The 25,086-nt window shown below is 41.3% G+C and overlaps 1 long non-coding RNA gene across 1 annotated transcript in view; it reads right to left on the reverse strand.

The window, feature by feature from the left end:
- Positions 1-511: 511 nt before the first annotated feature.
- The window catches only part of LOC134094742 (uncharacterized), a 78,700-nt gene continuing 54,125 nt past the window's right edge, over positions 512-25,086 (reverse strand). The window contains exons 2-3 of the long non-coding RNA XR_009940482.1: positions 6,183-6,275; positions 512-558 (exon numbers count right to left, since the gene is read on the reverse strand). This is a non-coding gene — a long non-coding RNA (uncharacterized LOC134094742). The remainder of the gene's footprint in view (positions 559-6,182; positions 6,276-25,086) is intronic.

Below are 25,086 nucleotides of genomic sequence, written 5' to 3' on the forward strand. Positions count from 1 at the left end.
GCATCTCTGCGGACTTGGCTAAAGTGGTTAGGTAGGGCCACCAAATCAGTCCAGCGTGACTCACTCTCCAGGGGCTGGCAGCAATATCCAAAGACTGACCAGCCTGATCCCAGAACTGTAAATTGTATAAGATGAAATCTCGTGAACACATTCTGAATTAAAAAAAGAGGAAATATGATGTGCTGTTAAATTGAGATATTGGGACAAGTGACTTTTATTGTGCTCTTGAAATGCAACTTCAATTCTCTGTTTTGAAAACAAAAATCATCATCTTTAGTATTTGTGATCCAAGTCATTTGAGCATGCAGTATAGAGAAACCTGTAAAAGAGCCATTTTGCATCCTTTAAAAGCTTTAAAAGGAGTACTCCACTCCATGGTTTCATGATGACAGTAGTTTAATTGAAGTACATTGCATCATTGTCATTGTCTGTCATCGGCATTGATTATCTTTGACATTTTCTCTGAAGTATGTTGTTCTGGGTTTCTTGATGTGATGTGTAAGGAAAGATGCTCAGAAGAACTCCAGCCTTTTAATCAACCAGCAGAGACAGCACTCTCTGTGAAATGAGGTAACAGACGCAAAGTTTCATCAAAGCATGCGTACATCTGCATTACTCACAGCCCTGTTCTTAACTGGCACTCAGCAAGTGAGGATCAGACAAGGCCATATCGCTTTAATGTGTTCAGAAGACTTAACATGCATTTCAGACTGTATATTTCATTCATCTTAATGACCAAATGTGATGAAGGGATTCTAAAACCAATATGAGAGTAGCCTATATCCAAGGAGCACCTCATGGCCACAGGTATCAAATGGTTTTGATGTGATAAATGTGTTGTCAGCTAAATATTTGAGCGAGCAGCATTGTTTGTAAGGATAATAAAGTAACAGGAATTGCTTATGATGCGTGCAGGGCATGCAGTTTAATTATCAGGTTCATCCAGCATGACATCCCACTATGGGCTGTGATTAAAGGAGCAGAATGTATGATAAGACCCTAGGCTCATCACCCTGCCCTCCACAAACACACACACACACACACACACACACACACACACACACACACACAAACACGCTTGTATGGACAGATTGACCACAGGTAATTTAATTAGATTGGGCAAAAACAGATATTTCTTCAATAGAAAAATAATAGCCTCCTCCAAGTATCTCCATATTATATAATCAGTGAGATTTAGCCAATATGGCGTAAATGAGAGTGAGGTTGATAAGGATATATCCACATCTGTGGTACATAATGTTGATACGAGTCTGGAGGCAGAGAATCACAGGTAATCACTGCCATATGTCCTTTGCATTTACATAATCTTTATAGAGTTTGTCACGCCCGGCTTTGCCGTGCTGGGTGTGCTCACTCCACCTTATGACAGTGAATGTTTGGGCAGTCTCTCTCCCCCAGGTCTGAAGGGGGAGCTGTCTGTTTGTTGGTCTACCTGGGCTAGACAACAGCTGATTGGCGGGACTGTTCAAAAACACCTCTGACCTGCTGTTCTGTCTCTGCTTTGCTCTGCGCTGCATTGCTCTGCTTTGCTTGGCTCTGGTGGTGGTGGCAGCACCATTATACTCCTTTTGCCTTTTGCTTTACACATAGTCTACACTTCACTGATCTGCACAACACATTTGATTAACCTTTTGTTGCTTCTCATTTACTGACTTGACATTTGTCTTGATTTAGCTCATGCTTTAATAGTATCATTTTATGCTTTAATAAATTATTTGATTTAACTGTTCAAACGGTGTGGTCTCCCTTCATGTCATGGCTACTCTGAGCTAGGTAGTCGTGACAAGTTATAGACAGTTTAGATTCACAAATGAGGTTTAGAGAAAGGCTACAGAAAGACATTGAAAACATTGCATCATTCCATACTTAGTTGCTATTGATTACGCAGGTTTAATTCCCTATATGAGCTCTGCATCAGTAGTCTGTCCTGCACATTTAAATGGTCTTCGCTCCACACCATCATCAACTCTCATCAGGTATAGGGAGGTCATGGTAATTGGCTTGCATCCCTCCTCCCAAACACACATCTCTCTTCATCACTGTGTCTGTTCCCTGTCATCTTGACATTCAGACTACATTCGTGGGTGTGTGTTCTGTACGTGCGTGGTCAAGGTAACCTCACTGTCGATTGCCTACTCTGGCTCTCAGTAGCCTACTGTTATTACATTAGTCAAGAACAGGTATCATAGCCATAATATTGCCCTTGCTAGCTACTAGAGGTTAGCAGGCAATCTGACGTTGGGGCCTGTGTCTTCTCAGCGTTGCTCTGGAGGCAAATACGGTTTCATTAGAATCACTGGGCGGGCAGACTGTCACTGGCACTCATCCCCTCAGTCCAAGCTGAACCTTGTCTTGACAGGAGTGTTCTACACTCTGTGGATATTAGTTGGACATGGCATTGTACAGCACACTAGTGTGGATATGATGGGGCTCCCATTGCTCTTCTGTATTCTTGCCGTAACATTTCACTTAGAACATCATAGCTACATTAACCACAGAAACAATGCAAGTCATGTCTAATGTTGTACCGCCTAAGGCATTTAGCATTGATTCTGATCAAACTAGAGCACTGGAAGACTGATAAACTCGGAGTGGGATCGATCGGCATATAAAACATATTTCCACATATCACACTATATTTTTCTTTGCGTTGAACTCTTGTGGGATTGTATATTATAGGCTACCAAGACATACACTCGACTGGACCTAAGCTCAGTATGTATTTTTCATAAGGAAATGTTACTTGTAATGTGCATCTTTATGGTTCATGAAAACTTGACTCAGAGGCGTGCTCTGGTTTATTTGTGCAATCGTATTGATACAATGTAAACTGCACAAAAGGTCTTGTTCTGTCTCTGTGTTTGGAACCAAGATTTTCCTACTGCTTATGGTATGGAGGAGTCCCCTCCTTCCTACACTGTCAACAAAATTGATTGCTCTCTGCAGATCACAATTAATCATTTAGTTTGCACTTCCGAGAGGCCTGAGTAAACATGTTTGTTCAAACTAATGGCAGTTTAAGTGTCTATATCCAATATAAGCTTTAGAAACAATAACCCAATCTATTGGCGTTCTATAATGATAAGTTAGAGGTAACAGAGTGCTGTTATCATACCGTGTTGAAGAATCCCCTGCACATTCGCACGGCCTATTTAAATACACCTCCATACATTAGAATATAATTGCACCGAACGTTTCCTTTGTAAGCAATTAGGAACATTAGCAGGAGGCATAATTATTGATTATGCCATTTGGGGATAAAAAAAAAAAAAAACTGTATCATGATCAAATGACAAGTTAGTTTGCAGGGGACGACGGTAATCGCAGGCATTCGGCCTGTAATGACTCAGTTCAATGAACAACAATGACTTTAAGAGGTGGGTGGGGAGAGGAGGATGAAATCTACTTAAGAGAAATGTTAAATGATTTGTTTATACCCAATTAGATGATTTTGTTTGGCCAAGTGTAGCTCCTCATTACCGTGCACTGTTTCCATACAGGAGAATGGCACGGCGTTTCCGTTCAAAGCCCAATTCTCAACGAGACGATGAATAATTAAAGATATGTTTACAAACTAAACGACAACAGCAGCTGTCTTTTCTTAGTTCATGAAACAGAGCAGAACTGCAGCAATGGCTGACTCGTTAGTACATACCCCCACGGGACGGGAGGAGAATCAGCCACACAATGAAAACCAAGGGCAGAGACAATGGCTGGACCCAGAGCATACTCAGACAAAAGAGAGAGAGAGAGAGAGAGAGAGAGAGAGAGAGAGAGAGAGAGAAACGGTAACAAAAAACTCAAATAAAAGAGTAGTTCTAGACCATTCAATGACCGTAAGAGGACCAGCATGTCCATGGTCATAAAACCCTGAAAAATAAATGAGGACCATTCAATGGTGAGTCATCGCATCCTCATGTCCTGTCCTTTCTAATTTCCTGCTCTTTTTTACATCAGTGAATCCATTATTAATGCTCACCGACCTGGCCATATTTGTACCAATATGTGCACATATTTTGGAGGCATAACGTTATTCATGAGAGGTCAACGGTGTCCTGATTTACGCCCCGCACAAAGCTGCTCTCAGCACTGGACGATGACCTGGACTGGACGTCTGACAGCCTGCTGAGTGGAACAATGCCTTTGAAAGCTGTGTCCTCCTCACAGGTTGTCTTTTGCGCGTCCTAAAGTTACCAGAGCATATGGTCTCGCTCTGCCTTTCTGTTTCTGCTGACCTTATGCTACCTTGTCCATACATATCTATGCCATAAGTAGCTAAATGAAGACCCTTTTGTGTGAGTGTGTGTGTGTGTTGCTAACTGCAACAATGCTGCCTCATCTGAAATGGGAGGAGATGCGATTAGCAGGCTGTCTGCTACAGATGTTGCTCTGTGTGCTCCTGACAGTAGGAGGGATCTGCATGATCTTCTGCTGACTCACTGCATTTTCGTAGAGGAGCCATGGTGGTGTTTCACTATGCAAGACAGGTTACTCAGAGAGAGGAGGTGTGTGTTGTGGGTGTAGGTGTACCGTAATTTCCGGACTATTAGCTGCGGCTTATACATTGATTTTGCAAAATTTCTTCAGCTATGGGGGGAGTAGTTAATATGGTGTTAATATGGTTTTGTTTCTTTTAACTTGCATAAAACACTGTCCTGCGGCTTATACACAATGCGGCTTATACAGTATGTGGGAAATTACTGTAGGTGTGGGTGTGTCTGTGTGTGTGGTGGGAGGGTGAGGGTGAAGAGGAGGGTGAAGAGGTGTATGAATTTTTATCTCTGACCCTAGGCAACTAACATGTCGGCCTCCACACAGCCAATCTATACGAGGCGCTCGCAGGCTGTGGAGTGCGCTGCTGCTGCTGCTGGGGGATGGAAATGTGCAGACTGGGGAATTCTGGAGCCGCTCCAACCCCTCTGATTGCGTCCTCTGTGTCCTTGAGCAGGTGACTGAGCAGCCTTGACACGGCTTTGGGAATTCTCCACCTTATTTGTGGCGTGGGGTGGGCGAGGAGCGCTGGAAGACCCAGTCGCTGGGAGACTGCATGTTTATCCCTCCTGTCCTCCGTCGCCGGCCGCCTGGAGCCACAGGGGGGGCTCGTGCGCATTTGTGTGTGTTCCATTATGTGTCCTAATCCACATACATTAAGGCAGCTTCTGGTGAGCCTGGCTCGTTAACAGACACAAATCCACTCCATTGGATAATAGTGAATAATGCTCTTAATTAGCTTGCCCTCCAGCTTTGACCCACCTCTGAGACCACTGCGCCACATTCCCGTCCACTGAGTTGTGTCTGTTTGTTTTCAGGTGAAATGATTACTCACATGGCTGCAGATCGGATTATAAGACACCCCTCTGTCAGGGGTGTGAGTCTTTCATAGCCGGCGGGATGTACTGCACTATTGCTCTATTTTCTCTCACTAAGGTTCATCTCTAACCGTGCCTGACTTTTAACTATGAGGTCTTTTGAAGGCTCCTAAAAGCCATTTAATACGGATCTTCATTTTAAAAAAAAAAGCATGGCATCTTAACCATGGCTAGTCATGGCATGCAGCATCCACATTTGAAAAGATTGAAATCAGAACAAACATGTCTCGCTTTGCCTGGTTAGCACGCAGGCCTTCTCAATTAGAATTGAGAGTGGGTCTGGAAAAGGTTCAGCAGAGGCAAAACAAGCAGTGACATTAAACACACTCTTACCAGATCGTTCCAGAAGTGTAGCAATCTTGCAAACAAATATTTTAAATGCAGTTGTTTACTCAATTGCAAAGAAATACATGTCCATAGCGATTAGAGATTGCATTTGTGTGCCTGTGTTTTAGGGGCATTAGAAATGGGCTTCAATGGCCTCTTGGCCAAACGGACCTGCAGAGAAAATATTTGCATGGGTACTCCCAGACAAATCATTCCTCTTACTGTAATTTCCCGCATATAGGCCGCATTGTGTATAAGCCGTACAGTGTTTTATGCAAGTTAAAAGAAACAAAACCATATTAGCACCATATTAACGGCTCCCCTGTATTAACCTCATAGCTGAAGAAATGTTGCAAAATCAGTGTATAAGCTGCGGCTAATAGTCGGGAAATTACGGTGTTCCTCCTTGGAAATAACTCTTCTCTTTTTCTAAGTTCAAACATAGTATGAAGTAGAATGACTCACCGTCTGAAAAAAAAAAGCAAAAATGCCTTCTGTCTTTTGCAGATCCTCATTTAATCACATTCACTGTGCTGTTCTGAACTCCGCATACCATGTCTGAAATGGAAAAGAGAGCAGTGAGTCCAGGCTTGAATGCACACATCCCACCAATTAGGCCTAAAGTACCAGTAGTAGGCATTCACCGGCCTGGTGGCGTTCGTGCCTGATTTCCACGAGACAATGCAAACGGGTTCGGAGGAGTTGCTCAGGACAATGCCCATGAAATGTACTCAGGCTCCTGAGGTGCGGCAGGCATGCAGGAGGAGCTTAGAGGTTTCATGATGTAAACCTTTCAGCTGTGAGTGTGAAGGCCCCTGATGAGTATCTCAGCATCTGTAAGGGGTCGTGGATCAACGGGTCACTGCTGGAATTCAGATTTCTGTCTGACCGAACGGCTATCATAGCCTACTGCTTGCATCACTTGGAATAGTGGAGGCAAGAATTCTGCTGCGTTATTGTAGCATAAATATCTGTTCACAAAGACTCTGTACTTCATAACTACATGTATGAATGTCCTTGAAAAACAATATATATATATATATATATATATATATATATATATAAACATTTAACTACTTGCACTGATAATGGCAACAAATGTGTTCATCTTATTATCTGGGACTTCAGATGGACCAAAGCATTTATTCAGTGTCAACTCCATCAACATAAGCACACATGTATGGCAAACACAGGAAGGTCACACGAACATGACTGTCATATACCTCTATTAGAGCACGGACACGACTGTCCTACACCTCCTTTAGAACATGCTTGCTATATTGTAAAGTGCAATAACATGTAAGTGTCCAAATTAGAAATGACACAATACTACACCATGCAATTATACTTTGCGCACTTTGAGATATTGGCCTTGGATCCAGCACTATGCAACCGTATATCTGCATTTTATGGTATACAAGCATCCCAACAATTCTTAAAAAGAAGCTACATTTATCTTATTGCTTTATGTAATGAAGACAGACAGGAAGTTTTGTGTGCCGATTGGATTATGGATGGATTATTCTGTGTTCCCTTTGTTCACTGTGTCCCTCTCTATGCTACCCTCTACGTCAACTAAATGACTAAATGATGAGATGACGTGTGTGTGTGTGTGTGTGTGTGTGTGTGTGTGTGTGTGTGTGTGTGTGTGTGTGTGTGTGCATGCACATACAAGCGTGTGCACACACATATAAAGTCACATGCTCACATTCACCAAGCTTACAGTATCTATGAAAGGACCACAATATAAGCCTTAGGACTTTATTGTGTATTCTCTCTCTCTCTCTCTCTCTCTCTCTCTCTCCCTCTCTCCATACATACAGTATATATATCCTGTGTATATGTCTATCTTGTCTTGTCTGTAGCATTCTCTGTAGCATGAGACGGTTTGGGGCAGCTACTCAGCATGCTCCTGTCCTCAGAATATCCCATGACCCCGGCCGACTCGTCTGTTGCGGCGGCGTGCACATCAGTGCCTGCGGGCTGCATAGCCGCGACTCTTGGCCCACTCCCCCTCTCCCGTGCTCTTCCCACCTCTAAACGTGCGGCCGGTCAGTGCACTATTGTGTGCTTCTCCCTCCTCCAGCTCCTCGGGCGCACTCACTGTGTGCTTTGGCGCACATTGTAATCTTCTCGGCGTCTCCTCACAAGCTTTGCACTATCTGTTCCCTTCTGGCCACGCGATCTGGGTGTTACTGAGAGTGGCTTTGATGTTGTTTTTTTTTTTTTTTTTTCATCTTTTATTTTTTACCCCTTCTGCCCTGGTAGTGAGATTTTTTTTTTTTTCAATTGAAGTGTAAACATATTAGGTCATTGGCTGGTTGCTGAATTCTGGTCATGTTCTAGTAGGCTACTGCTGAATTGCAGAAGCAGTAATAAACAAGGGAGAGTTTGCCTGCTTGGTACCCTCATCCGTGTGCCAGTATAGGGCGTTTGCCAGAGGAGAGGTAACCTCTCCATCTGTTTGCTTTACTTTCCTGACAGGGGGTTTCAGCTGTCCACCCACCCAACCATGCTGCCTACTTACGGAAACCTGGACAGTCTCAAAATGGCCTCAAGCCGACATCACTGAAATATTAAAATATGGCACACAGGTCTGAAATAAGAAATGGACAAATATAGTGCATCTCATAATATATTAACAATAGTAGTGGCACTGGTGGTTGTGCTAACCTTAGTTTATATATATATATATATATATATTTGGAGCTAACTATGCTGCTATTGCAAGCTACATATATTTATTCGGGGTAACATTTGAATGGAGAAGGGGGCACAATGTGGATGTGACCTGGGACAGGGCAGGATACAGGATATACTGTAATGTATTCTGTGTAATGTGGTAGCACATTGTTACTGCTAATAGTAGACAAGTGCATTGAAATACAGTATGTAGTAATGTGCATCAGACCAGAATTGATTTCGTAAAAAAAAAAAAGGAAAAAAAAGAAGATCAGAGCTGAGCTCAAGTTCCGGCACTAACTCACCTGTTTCTCTTCAGTCACACATTTTGCTATAGTTGAATGTGTGAGTAATACACTCTCAGAATGAATGTGTTGAAACAACAGATCTCCAACACAACTAGATAGGTCCAACACATTGCTTTTGTTAATTGTTGAAAATAACACAACTTGTGTGTTTGTGTTCAAACATCTCTGTATCCAGACACAGATACACATATAAGAGTTTGTGTTGTTTCTGACACATTCATTTTGAGAGTACAGCAATACACACAATAGAAAGAATGAAACACACGGAACATTTTTTTTTTCAACGCACATGTACAGTATGCACAACATAAAACTGTAATGAAATGTGCCCAGTGACAGAATAAGATGTATGGCGTTTGAATAGTGTATGAAGGGGAATAAAGGCCAGTGCATTAGGGGACACATGATAAGCTCCAGGAGGTGAGAGTAGCATTTCTGAGAAAGTGGGATGTGAGAGTGCTCCTTATGAGCAATAGTCAGAGGAATCAGCTCTGGACGTTAATGGTCCTCTCTGTCTCTCTCTCTCTCTCTCTCTCTCCCTCTCTCCCCCCTCTCTCTCCCCATCCATCTATGCTATGGAAGCACTGAGAGAGAGAGAGGGAGAGAGAGAGAGAGAGAGAGAGAGAAAGTGTTCTGCCATGCATCTCCTGTGCTTTCTTCTCCTGTAGTTCAGAAAGTGAGTGAGAGCTGGCAACCAATAATTTTCGCTCCGCACTCCCTGCATGATGCACTGTCGTTCCTGCTTAGAGTGCAGTGATGCAGAGACAAACAGACTCAGAGTGAGAAGGAGCTAGTCTCTCAGATTATAGCTTTTAGTCATGTTTGCTGTTTTAGCTGCGTTGCCGGGGCTTTAAATGGCCTGCGTGCACGTTCAATAATGATACATCTCTGCTGTTCATATTTACACAGGCTTCATTTATGGGCAGCCATATTTGATGTGAGCATGTTGGACGGCAGTTTCAAAAAATTTCTTAAGACACATCATGATTATCTGTTGTCATAAGGTCTCTATTTTACATCGGTATAGAACTTGACCATTGGATTGGTCGCGAACTTGGTAAATGTGCCCTTTTGACCTTTTTTGTCATCTAGTCAAAGCTCTAGAATGGAAGAAGGAAGAAAACTTGGAGCCCTAGTGCTGAGGATGTTGTCATTGGGATAGTGTGCAATTTATAGGGACATTGCAATGGGAGATGCAATTCTCCTATGAGATGTTTGGGACGTATATGAAAGCACACACCAATTCTACCTTGCACATAGACTACCTTTGCTCATACAGTATATACCCATACAAAAACTCACCAGCAAACTACCTAAACGGCACCTTCTATCTGTCATTAAGATTAACTTGCGTAGCCAAGGGGTAATATTTGAATCTTTAGCCCAAGTACAACAGATAACACCTTTTTCAGCGGAGCAAATTAACCCAGACTTTCTTTTGATGATGTTGATTAATAGTGAAGCAAACTCTCCGTCTAAGATCCCCAGGGGAGTATCTCATTGTTTCCTCAGCACTGGTGCATACGGTAGGCCTATATGCACTGTGTCCATGGACTGAGTACAGACCTGTGGATGCCTCCAGAGAGTGGGATCCCACTTTCTCCATGCACATCTCCTCCAGGTGTGTGCCTTTCATCTAAACACAACTGCACAATTTGCTTGATATAGACAGATAGATATATAGATATATAGATATATAGATAGATAGATAGATAGATAGATAGAATAGATAGATGCTTTATTTGTTCCAAAGGATTTTTTTTTTTTTAGTTTAAAAAATAAAAAATAAATAAATAAAATGTTTTAAGGTTTTTTATTAATCTTATTGTACATCAAATAGATTGTGATGCAGCAGATACAAAGAGCAATTTAAAACTTGCTTAATGACTTTCCATTTCCATTTAATAGGAGTATGACTGATGATTCACTCCTTGTGGAAATGCATTGTGTTCTTTGTATGCAATTCTGAGCCAGGACAGCCCAGCGCTCTGTCTAATTCCTTTAATGAACTGAAAATGAAATGTGAAGTCAAGTGTTGCACTTTGGTGACAAAGTGCTCCCTGGCAGGGTGATGCTGAAGTGCTGGCATCAGAAGTTGACAGCATACTCAAGTGGCCTTAAAAGAGAACAGATGTTTCTGAAGTTGCACCTCTTGAATTAACACCCTGCAGGCAGCTTGAAGACCCTGGCCACTGCAAACAGCCAGCGTAAACCAGGCCAGACCCTATTCGTTCGAGAGAGAGAGATTTTAGAAAATGACTAGACCGATTATAATCAATGATGGACATCATACTCAATTTTCTTATTAGTGAAAACAGATTGCATCTAAGGAATCCTTTAGGCACTTAATGTTATCAGAGCACCTCCTTTTCCCGATAACGACAAGTTTAACTAAATATACTCATTTGACATGCCGGTGGTGAAGTCTTTCATTTGGAGAGGCTTTTATTTTCAAAGCTTTCACGCTTCAGTTCACTGTTGTCTGAGAAGAACATAGCTTGAAAGGATTATTCAGTGACATAGTGGTCAAAGGTTCCTGAATCGTACTCTAGACATAATCAAAAAGCTTTAAAACTTTAAGCTAACTTATGAGAAATATACACATGATATGGAAATTATTTTTAAATATGTTCTAGAAGGAGACATGCATACATGTTCATTGTGTCAGTGTTGTCCCCCATGTGCATTTGGAAAAGTACAGTTTTACTGCTGGTATTCTGTAACAAACCTTACCTGAAAAAAGCACTCAAGTTCATCGTCAAGATAAGTCAAGACAAGACAAGTGTTTCTTGTTTATAATGGTATCACATGGATATATCCACACACACATGAATTAACCAGAACCAGCTTCTCCCTGGCAGAAGAGATATACAGTATATAGTAGAAGTATATATACTATATTTTTTGATCCCGTGAGGGAAATTCAGTCTCTGCATTTATCCCAATCCATGAATTAGTGAACACACACAGCACACAGTGAGGTGAAGCACACTCTAACCCAGAGTGGTGAGCTGCCTGCCCAAACAGTGGCGCTCGGGGAGCAGTGAGGGGTGCTCAAGGGCACTTCAGCCATGGACTGGTTGGGGATCGAACAGGCAACCCTCCGGTTACAAGCTCGAAGCCCTAACCTATAGGCCACGGCTGCCCCCCAGCAGTATCTCAGAGGGACTTGCTTAAGGCTCAATCAATCAATCAATCAATCAATCAATCAATCAATCAATGTTTCAACGCTACTGTAGGTGTTTCAGTCCAGTGGTTATGACTGTACCACTAGTGATCAACTACTCCTCCACTGTCAATGTCCAGTAGGAAACTGCATTATACCCATCCGGGGTAGTGTACCTACAGTACATACACACACACACACACATGCACACATTTCAGAAAGCGGTTTGCCGAGTTTAAACCAATAACAACACTCTTTCCTCTGCCTTGAACACGCCTCTACCCAGAGCCGTTGGAGCTGCTCAAAGTTGATTGGTTCCGCAGATTTCGGGAATTCAGAAATCCTTCCCGATTAGCAGTTGACCAGACCAGCGACAGCAACGCCGAAGGTGTTACGTCACTGGGAGGGCGTGCCAGGCTATCAATCGGCCACCCTTCAGTCACAAGTCCGACTCCCTTACCAGTAGGACACGGGTCTGATGAGGCTGAGGTCAAGCAGTTTAGATTCTCTGCACACTTGTTCTAGTGAATCAGGTCTGAGGCTCCATTTCATGATTCCATAATTACCTCCGCCATGGAGGTTATGTTTTCATTGGGGTTTGTTAGTTAGTTTGTTTGTTTGTTTGTTTGTTTGCAAGATAATTCAAAAAGTTATCAATGGGTTTCAATGAAATTTTCAGGGACGGTCTGAAATCCAGGAGGCGGTTATGATTTCACTTGGTGGAGGTTTGCGCTGTCTGAGTGCTTTTCTAGTTGCATATTCATTTACAGTATCCTACCTTGGCTTGGTTTTAGATTGCTGTAATATAGCTATGTTTTTATTTTGCAGCATCTTTGGACGTGACTAAAACATCAACATTATTATCATTCATTCTAGATATATACTGTAGCAATACAATGACATTATACTGCATGTTGCCTGCTGTCAGAGTATGTCTGTACTGAATTTCCCAATGGTCGTATGTCACATATTGATGATATGGATGGCTCGAACGTGGTGTTACAGCACTCTAAATTCTGTCACTATAAACATGTAACTTTGTGTGATGCCTTCATTTGACATGTTCTACATTAGTGTATTATACTGAGCTACTCAGGACTAATCAGAGGCAATCATGGAGGCTGCCTTATGACAATTTGCCTACCCACGCTAGTATATATTTTCCCTCTCACGTGTTCCACGCAGCTCTCATCTGCATGGATGTATGCTAATTTATTGAGATCAATTCCTAGAAATACAAGATCCACCTGTTGTTCATGGCACTGACTTGCTCACAATGATTAAATCATCTCTGTCTCCTTTAACAGCGTTACACACAATAATACCACATTGGTAGCGTAGTATTGATGGGACCAGAGGTCGAACAACTGCCTCTCCATCCTATGCGAATAGTACTTGCTGCACTAACATGTCCTTGTCAAAATGCACCTTGATGGTTCCCTCTTTTGTAAATCGCTGTAGATAAAATGACTTAATTTAAATGTAAAATAGAAACAGTTATTTGACTAATTTCTCTCTCCAAAGTCAGAGCATCCCACATTCAAACCCCACCACCATAATAATACATTTATATTTTTAGAATTTGCCGTAGGGCCTAGGAAAACAAGATGCCCAGATATGGAACATTAAGTGGATTGCCTTGGTTCACATCAAAATCCACAATACCAACTACAGAGCACAATAAAGGGTCTTTTCTATGTTTTGATAAGTACATTGAGGAATATTATTTATATTCCATGTGATTATCAGTCCTTCCTCTTCTTTCTCTCCCTTAGTGTGCAGGAGCAGAAAGCTCCAGTTAGCTCTGCAGGCTGAGTCTGCCTCCTGAATAATTCCCGAATACATAATGTAGATATGTCTAAATATAGATTTTTACTGTGTTCCCCAAAGAGCCTGTCAGATATGAACAGCGGATGATTCAACACTCTGACGAGAAAATTAAACATATTGGCTCTTATACTTGCTTGGAATTCCAGTTGGGCCCCAAGTGCCAGGACCAGTCACATGTACCGTGTTGCTGTTTAGCGATTTTAAAGATAGCCTTCACGCCTAGTGAGTGATTTCACCTGAGATGGCAACGCTGCACTTGGCTTCCGACATCAGCAGTTTTAACCCTGACCCTCTTGCATTGTTTTCAATGTAACTATCAACTCCAGGGTTGAATCGTATCACTGTAAGTAACCTATACTGGATAGAGGTATCCTACTGAAGTGCAGACCAATCACAGGGCTTTGGTGTTGACCGCTGAGAGCTCGTGTGCCTCCCACACATACTGTAGGAATCCAGCTATCTCATCAGATACTTCTTTTCTCCTCGCTGATTCCACAGTTGTAGGACATAGCTTGAGCCAGCTCCCTGAGTGCTGAACAATGTCTGTAGCGCCGTTGTCTGGAAGACAGAACAGAACAGCGAGCAATAGGAGACATAACAGCAGTTGTTGTTTTTCCGAAGGTTGTGCTGCTTTGTTTTGTTTTGCTTTGTTTTGTTGTGTGCTCTGGTCTTGCGCTCTTTTGTTATCGGCCAGGGAGCCCTGCGAGAGCCAGAATCCCTCTCAGCGTGATTATGTCCGCCAGACTCCCGAGGAAGTCAGGTCATTAGGGCCGCATGGCAACTTTGTGGAGAGCAGCGCGAGCCCTGCCAGCCTCGCTCAATAACAGCCTCGGCTGGCCGCCGCTGGACCGCTCGCTCCGGCGCTGGATCGAGTTCAGTAACCACCACCTCGAGTCCCCCCGGACAACACCACCTCCGCTCTCCGCTCCCCTCCCACCTCCTAATGACCTTGTTCTGCCAGGCTTTCAGCCATGTTGGTGGGAGGTGTCGTTTGGAGTGGGCTCACCAGTGGCCCCCAGATTGAATGACTAATTTCCTATCAGCAACCTGTTTAGCGATTACCACATTGATGTTCACGTTGGGGAATTATTATTGAGAGGAAGAAATGTGGCACGATTTCATTCCATTTAAATCTGGCTCGTTGAGGATTTAATTGAAGATGCACCAGGAGTTTGATCCAGTGTGAGGCCGGTCATGTTCAGCGGTCGGTAAAATAGACTAGTAAACACTCAAGGCAATATTCTAGGCCTCTTTGTCACCATAGCGATAAGAATAGGGCCTAGGTTGAATGCACATACCTATTAGAAAGAAGCCCCTGCAAGATTGATCTTTAGCCGCAGTTTCACACAAATGGGGCCGTGGATGCCAATCTAATTCCAATTCATTCAGGGAATTGTCTCTCAATGAATACAATTAAATTCTACCAGATTAACAGGAGAGGATAAAAAATCTCTCGCCGCTAGATTTATCACATTCATTCCCCTATTTCCTAGCCACCCTCATATCGCCCATGTGATAAACAACCTCTTTACAGGAAATGTGTAATGAACAATAATCAGGCCCTGATGAGGCTGATTAATCATTGTTTCTAGATTAAAGGGATCTGCAAGTTGCTGTGAACGTGGGCTTCTCTGCAGATATTAGTGTCTCAAGACAAGGCAGTCTAGCATCACAGCGCTTGCACACTGACTACACTACACTAATACAAAAACATGAAGACATATTAGAACCACAGGCTATGGCAAAGGAGGCACGTTGTAGTCTGTGGTCTCGGAGGGAAATGGCAGAAAGGTCAAACAATTTCATTAAAATGCATAATAGACGGGATTCTCTTTACATTGGGATGTGATATGCCCTTATCAGTGTGTCTCTGGAGGAGCGTCTTTGTGACTGCTCTGATTCCTCACCAAAGTAATTAAGGCTGTCTGAGCAATTGAGAGGACTGTGGTAAGTCATGTCAAAGACGTACAGTTTCAAGACATATTATTTCATTAGAGACATATAGCATAGGGAATGATAAATGAAATAATAGAACAAATTGATATTTTGACTTGTAAAAGCAAGATAATGTATACTTAAAGCAGTATAACTACAGATAATATTATCTGCACATATACCATCATATATAATACTTAAGTCCACTTTCACTAATATATAAGAGTAAAAGGAATAAGTCCAGGTCATATCAATCAAACTGTAATTTGGTTTTTACTGTTAAATGATAACAGTAATAATAATGATGATGAGGAAAAAAAACACAACCCAATAACAATGTGACTGATATTAAGTTTTAAAATAATTATATAAACGTATTTCTGTATATTCATCACAAATGCATCTGGGTTACATCAGAAGCCTTCAGAGCTTAGCCCTTGGGTTTTGGCTTTCTTGGTAACTCGCCCGCCCCCCACGCCCGAGGTTGTGAACGCAGAGTCTGGTGGGAATGTACTTGTCTGCAAGTATAAGACTGGTATTACACATACATAACAGAAATATAGATGAAAACATTGCATTAAAGTCCATTTTTAGAGTGAACATTTGAGAGTGAAAAAGAAGAACTAAAAACTTTGAAAGGACCGCACAGCTGTGTGGTAGGCATATGCAAGGTATTGCCTTGTTCCATTGTTCTCTTTAGTGTATGGTTAAGTGTTAAGTGTTAATTAGTGTTAATTGGATTCGGGAAGTGGAATATTTTTTCCACGACAGTATGTACAGTAGGCTATTGAATCATGGAACTCCCTGTCTCTTGGCTCATACTCTATAACAGTACATCTTGGTGTCCATTATCCTTTACATACACGAGTAATGTTACATGCACAGGAGAAGGTCAGGCAGACTTACAGTGGCCCACTTGCCTTGGCAGCCGGGAGCGGACGCTGACAAACCCCAAAGCATATGACTGCTGTCCGAGCTGCCACGGGATTGACCATTTGAAGGCTGCCCGGCAGCATGCTAACTAAGGAACAACACAGCAGCAGCAACCTCGCGGGCCTGGACTCCGAATGTTGGTTGTTTTCCCTTCGCCCCGCTCTCAAGAGCGAGCGCTCTGTGGCTGCAGGGCCCAGCGTTTAGGGGCTTTCGTCTCTCCCAAGACGGCAGGAAATGTCAAGTGAATTTCTGCGGAGCACAAACACACCGTCTCCCGTTGGCTTGCACCAAAAACACAGCCAGGCTACAGATGATTTGGAACAGAAATAGATCTGTTTGCCAGTAGCAAGACAACCTGACTACCCAGTGTGGTTCTCTCTCTTGGGAGGGAGACAAACCCTACGGGACAGCACGCCCTGTCTCATCCAAGGCTGATTCAGTGCCTTCATGCTCCTCTTCCTCCATTCAGCCTGCTTCTCTCTGCATTGTACGTACCAGAATCTCTGGAGTTTCCAATTCTCTGCATCTCTCTGTATCATGTGTGAACTTGATTAGCTACCCTATGTTGGCCCTCGTGTACGAATCAATGGAATGATTCTACATAACAATGGTACTGCTGAGGGATCACCCACCATAATAGCCCACTACATAAGAAAAGCTGGTCCGTTGGAGAAAACAATCAGCTACTTGCAACATTGAGATATCAAGTGAGGCTTCGGTAATGTTATTCCACAGGACAACAATAGCAACCTACGACACCTCTGTATCAGTCCACAACAGGATGGCATTATCTGCCAGGCCAAATTAAATGAAGGTCCATCTCAAGTCACATGAGAAGACCGTCCACACAACTCATTCTGACAACACTCTGGTTCTGTGGTGATTTAAAATACGTGTATAGCCATGAAATGAAGAACCTCCTGCAGGGAAAAAAAGGACAGCTGATAGCAACCCTGACCTCCACAATACACAGACACACAGAGACAGACACAAGCAATGCTGGGTAACTATTCTATTCTAATTTTACTTTAATTTCTAACCACTCGACTACGAAATCCTGACAGGAGGCACTTGAAATGTGTATACAATCTTCTAACATGCATAAACATACCATTTGCTAGATGGTGATGGAAAAACTCTCAATTTGCATAAATAATGTGATTAAAGTTGATGGAAAGAGTTTATTCGGATTTGTTGCATTTCTACCTGCATAGATGTAAGCGTTGCCCTGACAACATTATGTTGTGATGCCACAGCAGTTCAGAACTCTTCACTTGATCAGGAGAATGTCCATTTTCTAATTACATTGTATGGGAACACATATGTGCTTTTTTTTAGCAGAGAGAGACAGACAAACAGACAGACAGACAGACAGAGACAGACAGACAGACAGACAGACAGACAGACAGACAGACAGACAGACAGACAGACACACACACACACACACAAACAAACTCACCTCCCTCAATGACACATCCTTCATTTACTCCTCTGTCAAACAATTAGGCAAACAAGTAAATGATCCTAGCTTGTACAAGAACTCCCACTGTGAGCGTTGTTTGACAATTAGCACACATGACTGAGATGTTGCACTAACCTGTACAGTGTAGTTGCTTTTGTTTAGCCGAGTCATTCAAGCAGAGAGAGCAGACAGATTCTCCTGCTGAAACACAACAAATGCACAATGATTTCATTATGGATCCGATTCCGACCTGAAACATTTTCCTTCATTTTGAATGTTAAGAATTAATGTTAACGACGCATTATTTAAAATGGTGAAATGTTTCAGCATTTAACATAATCTTGCAGACTATCTCATCTGAAGTGCACAAGAACCAAAAGCATTATGAGTATGTATATGTGCCTGTATGTGCAAAAAAAATAAAATAATAATAATTAAAAAAAAAACTCTGATTATCTCAGCATTAACAGAGGATGTTATGACTTTCCAGAGCGCAGCCGCATAGCAAAATAGTACGGATTAATACATGCACACTCCAAATTGTTAACTTGCTCCAAATGGAAATGCATTTTGATGTGAAATGCATCATGATTATGCTTGTAGATATATCAGGGTGACAACTGCATATTTTAGCCCCAATCATTTTAACTGAACCTTGCATCTGTAAAAGCAGCTGAGCCATGTGCCCTGGCACAGAATCTCCCCATTGCAAATTGAACTAAGCAGTCCAACAGAAGTGGGATGAGACAGGACTTCACTTCCTATTGGGGCTGTCTCGGAGAGGAACCCAGGCAGAGTAGACAGGTATCTTTGTTAATCCCATTCAGCAAAACAAAACTGCCCTCAAATAAGACAGCAAAGTCACTTGGCCTTCAAACTCGATATACCTCTTTTTTCCTTTATTATGGACCTGATATGAGAATGCATTGATGTAATCTGATCAAACCCATGCAGGAAGTTAAACAGGAAGTTAGCTATTCTCCACTATCGTCCAGGTCTATGTATGTCCCTGTATCACATTATTTATTAAAAGCTGGCTAATGTATTCCCAGAAGATGCTTCAACTAGTTAGCTATGGGGTCAAACTGCTGCTATTTATGCCTTCTTAAACGGACGAGTCTGCAAAAGTAAAATGGTGCAATATGTGCAACCAAAACAAAACATTGTATTATTGCTTTGCTCAAGCCAGTTGCTCATTCTCCAGTTGCTTACAGTTTGTTTTTTTGTAGTATTGTATGATATACTCATGATGTTACCAATTTTATCAGGTTATATATTATTGCACCTAAAGATGCTATGTTGAATAAAATATAATTAACCACATCACACAATAATCACTGACTTGCCGTTGAACTGAATGAAGAACTATATGCATCATCTTAAATATACAGTACCTTTGGGGCCTCAGCCTGTTAATCTCAGTGGACTGCAGGTATTGTATAGTCAAAATGGGTATGTATTGTTTTAGGTATTTCTGTCAGGTACACATATTTCCTGAATGTCCAAATGACATAAGAGATAGAAAAACAACTCAACAAAATGCACCCCCAAGGCCACAAAAAGTCAACTTGTCAGGCAGTTTTTGCTGCCAGCATAGCCCATGCGTATGTCACTTAACTGACCTTGTAGCCCTGGGTTTCTCTGTGTGTTTTTAACAAACAAAGCATGATGGTTTAGTTATTGCATGTGACAACTGTTTGTGATAGAATGTATTATGAAAAGGTTGCTTGGGTCCTGGAAAAAATGCCTCACAAGCCTTACTAGCCAAGGAATGCTATATTGTCTTTTCTGAAGAAAGCTATTGTCATTTTTCTGTAAATGAAATAGCTACCCTCTTGTCGTCTTTTGACCTGTAAGTTCCAGCTTGGGTGCAAAATAGTGATGTACTATTATGTGTGTAACTGAATTATTTTGACATTTCACTACAATGGATGAGCGTAAACAGCTGAATGACAGACCACTGATGGCACAGTTGAGACCGTAAATTGGCCGCCCCAGTGTTTCAGAAAGCATTAGACGAGCTGTGAATGACATTTAATATCTACCTTTTAAAGGCATTAATGTTGTAGCTGCTGACTGACTGACAGAAGTAGTTTAGGAAGCAGCGGCTGGCACAGCAGATGTTTTTGTGTTTGTCCGTGTTTTTATTATTCAGACAGCAGGCAGTTAGACAGTTTTCTAATACCTGGAGAATCCACTGTTGGATCAGGTCCTTCTGTTTGCCATTCACATCTGAGCATAATGTGTTCTGGCTCACACTCATGTGCTAGGCTAACAATGCACCAAAATAAGACATTGGGGTGCGATGTGAGTGCAAATATTGGGCAGCACACCACTTTCCATTTCAATATCATACTGTACATAAACATAATTTTGAGATAAAATTCATCTTTCCTCAGAATTACTCCAAGCTCTTTGTGTGTGCATTTCATGAGATGTCTTATTTCCTTGGAGACAACCCTTTCCCAGCCTTTTGTCATCTCAACTGAACGAGTTAGTGCCAAATACTGAGTGTTAATTACTAAGCTGTTCATTTGAGAGAGAATAGGAACAGAAGATTATAGTTCACTTCAAAACAATGGGGATAAGAAAGTATTGTGGCAAAATAAAATTTATTCCATTCTGTCAAAAGCATTCAGTAGCTGATGTCTTTTGTCCCGTGCTTCAATTAAGTATGCCTATGGAATAATCCATTATTGATATGAAGCACGCTAAAGACAGCAAAATCAAGAGAGAATATGCATAAGAATGTGTAGAAATGGGAAAACAAAGTAAAGTGTGACAAATCCACTCTGTCTAAGTCACAGCACTGGCAATGTACTGTAGAGCTAGCATGTTGTATGAACTTTCCATGATCTGCTATTTCTCCATCAATAATAGTATACATTTCAGTGGTAACTGGAGTCGATGTTAACTGTCAACTATTTGAAATACATTTATATTAGCGGTTTAGGTTCGTTGGAGCAAAAACGCTCATGATTTTTTTTCTTCCCATGCTTTATCTTTTTTTTTTTTTTTTTTACTTAATGCCTTTCTGTCCAACGGGCCATCTTGTCCGTTGCCGAGCTATCAGGTTGTAGACCCCGGACCCTAATGGACGAGGACATGACTTTCAGTCTTTATTCTGAAGCCTGTCTGTCTGAGGGAATTTTGCCATTTTGACAATTTATCTATGCCATTCTGTCTGATGTCCAGCTGGCAGGCACCTAGACCAGACAGACCAAACGTTTTTTTTTTTTTTTTTCAGAAACATGAAGGCTTAATCTGAGGAATAAGGTCATTTTGTCTGTGCCTGGTTTGGCTGATGTAGTTTTGTCCAAAGTGATTTAGTAACTTGACTCTTCAGTATGCTGTCTAACTGTGTGATGCATTGAGACTGACAGTCACTACCACCCATACCCACCCCCCAACCAAGACCCAAAGCCTCTCAGTTAAAGGAATGTGGCCATTTTGTCTGATATCTGAGAACCGATACTAGAGGTCTAATGATGTCCTAGGACATGAGGAGAGGGCTGAATAAGGGTTTGGATTTTGATGGTAAAATTTCTCTGCTCTTGATGTACTTGATGCCCCTAGATCAGAGTCGGGAAGTGCACGCTCTAATTTACTCAGATTTTCTCCTCCCTCGTAATTCACAGCAGGGGTAGATGAGATCATTTGATGTTGTAAATAATTAATCCTCTGAAAAACTCTGTTCTATGTGCTAGTTCTGTGGTCATGACCTGGTGCTCGATTGAAAGGGGCCTTGAAGTGAATTTATTAGTATTTAATTTATGTAACAGACTCAGGAGCCCAAAGAGAAGGCGTTGGGGTGATAAAGGTTGCATGACTGTGTTCAAGAAAATGACCTAAAATAACTAAGTGCCTTCTCAAACATTATCTTAATATAATCTAATACCTGAAATAATGATAATTGTCTATTACCTCAAGACTCTTCAGAACAATAAGAAGTCCAGTAAATCTTGACCAGGCAGTGAAAATGAATAATGACCATCAGCAACAGGTTTTGTGCTACTGGTTTAAATGTTCTGCATTATTGTCAAGTCAAGTCAAGTCAAGTCTACAGTATACAGTGGGTATAGTAAGTATTCACACCCATGCTAAAGTTGACTAAAAAGAGGAATATAAAATCATCTTTTGAGAATTGATTGTAATGCCTTAATTAAAAAAATGAGTAAAAATCAAACCGCTAAGGACACTAATTTTCTTTGTGATTGAAGAATGTATCGTAAATAGATAAATGTTCTTCCTTAAATACAGGTTGCATAAGTAATTGACCCCTATGTTAAATTCCCATAGGAGCAGGAGGATTTTTTATATGTTTTTATTTTTAAAGGCTAGCTATTTCATGGATCAAGGATATTATGCATCCTGATAAAGTTCCCTTGGCCTTTGGAATTAAAATAGCCCTACATCATCACATACCCTTCACCATAGCTAGAGATTGGCATGGTGCTTTCTTCCAGATAGCCTATTAGCCTGTTTGATTTGCATTGAGCTCAATGAGCATCAAACAGGCTAATAGGCTAACTGGAAAAAGCACCATGCCAATCTCTAGCTATGGTGAAGGGTATGTGATGATGTGGGGCTATTTTAATTCCAAAGGCCAAGGGAACTTTATCAGGATGCATAATATCCTGGATCCATGAAATAGCTGGCCTTTAAAAATAAAAACATATAAAAAATCCTCCTGCTCCTATGGGAATTTAACATAGGGGTCAATTACTTATGCAACCTGTATTTAAGGAAGAACATTTATCTATTTACGATACATTCTTCAATCACAAAGAAAATTAGTGTCCTTCGCGGTTTGATTTTTACTCATTTTTTGAATTAAGGCATTACAATCAATTCTCAAAAGATAATTTTATATTCCTCTTTTTAGTCAACTTTAGCATGGGTATGAATACTTACTATACCCACTGTATAGGCCTAGCGCATTTCAGACACAGAGGTGATTCAATGTGCTTTACATAAACACAAGCAAACAGGAACAGTTAATAATAGCATAAGGGCAATAGTCAAATAATAGTTTAATTAATAAATAAAGGAACGATAAATAAATAAATACAAAACAAAGACATACATAAAAGCATACAAGGGCAATAGTTTTTAATAATTAAACCTGCACATCTATTTCCCCTGTTTCCTGTCCACAACCTGTGGGTCCAATCACAAACTAGCTAATCCAGTTGGTCTGATTGGTTGAAGGACTATCCATTCCAAGCGTAGTCATTTCCGATGCCCATTGATCACGCTTCTTGTGCCGTAGAAATAAAGCGCAGGCTCCCCATACTAATGTAATGTTCAGTCTTAAAGGGATATTCCGCCATTTTTGGAAATAAGCTAATTTTCCACCTCCCCTCGAGCAAAACAATTGATATTTACCTTTTTCCCGTTCATCCAGCCATTCTGTGAGTCTGGCGATACAACTTTTAGCTTCAGCCTAGCATAGATGCAACGGATTAGACCAGTAGCATCTTGCCTGCTAGCATCATGTTTAAAAGTGACTAAGATTTCCGGTAATTTTCCCATTTAAAACGTGTCTCTTCTCAAGTTAGGAAGTGCAATAAGACCAACTGAAAATGAAACCTGGCGTTTTTCTAGGCTGATTTGACGTGGAACTACACTCTCATCTGGCGTAATAATCAAGGCAACTTGCAAACGTACCATGGGCGCAGTGATATCACGCAGCATCTGAAAATAGTCCCCATAGACAACAAGCATGCTTTCTAACTTGAGAGGAGACACGTTTTAAATGGGAACATTTCGGTACGAATAGCTTAGGCCACACAGCTGAGCTATTTACACACTGTGACATAACAACAAAAACTTGTTTTAAAAAAAAAAAAAAAAAAAAAAAATTACGCCTGGGTAAATGTACAGGAGTGCAAATTCCATACATTGATATTTGTACCAGATGCAGTATTAATGGAACGCATTACTGTATACACCGGCCTATGAATAGCATTCACTGCTAATTAATTGTACCAGGGGAGCAAATAGCCTCACCCTAATGATCCTAGACAAACACCCAGTGAACCAGCAAGGACAGCATTGTGCAAGGAATCCATTCAGTTGTAGCAGAAACTGAGCTTGAAATCAGCTGGGAATGAATTCCCTGTCATAACACAAGGGGTGGAGTATGCGTTGAACTGTAGAAACACAATAGAACAGACAATACAAAACAACAAACTAGAGATAAAATATTAAAGACGATAACACACATCTGCATATTTGCTAAAATCACATTCATATGGTCACTGGCCTGTGCAAGTCTATGGCGACTCAGCAAGCACCTGCCAAAGATGGCTTCAGCCAATCACTACTACACAGGATGTGATAGTAAGTGTATTGGCCAAGCACACCTGGTGTTATAAACAAATGTTTTTTTGCTTGAAGCTAGTACCATATGGACTCATCAAGTTTAGGCAACTGTGATCGTGACTAACTCAGCTGCTGGCACAGCTAATGCAATCTCAGTGCCCTAGTTCCACTCCGCGTTCCTACCTGGAGACCATAAACTCATGCCAACGCCACCAGCATACACTTCTGTGCCAGGCAGGCGTCTGCCATGGTTTGAGTGTTTTGTGTCTTAATCTGTTGAAATGCTGAACTGATTTGTGATGTGAGTGGGTGGAGAGAGTGGAGTTCAAAACAAAGTGACATAAAAGACTAAGAAACAAACCATTCTTAATATGGCTAACCATCCATGTCATTAATGATTTTCAAATAATTAAATTATGACTTGGATACTTGGACATAATCAATCCTAGCATTATTTTCTCTTGCTCAATTTGAGATGTTGTAACACAAACTGCAGATTACAATATTCCTTTCAGACAACAGTTTTTGAATCTTTAAACAACCACGTCAGTTCCGTAATAAGACAATAGCAGCTGTCTGTCTTTGAATCTGCATTCTAAGTGTAGACACTACACACAAAACACAATCTACAGTACACTACACTAAACACATCAACAAAGGCATACAGTATTACACTAACTATTATTTACATGACTAGTAAGGGATGAAGAAAAAAAAAACATTTCA

This window comes from Sardina pilchardus, chromosome 10 (assembly GCF_963854185.1).
Source record: "Sardina pilchardus chromosome 10, fSarPil1.1, whole genome shotgun sequence".
In the NCBI taxonomy this organism is placed as follows: domain Eukaryota; kingdom Metazoa; phylum Chordata; class Actinopteri; order Clupeiformes; family Clupeidae; genus Sardina; species Sardina pilchardus.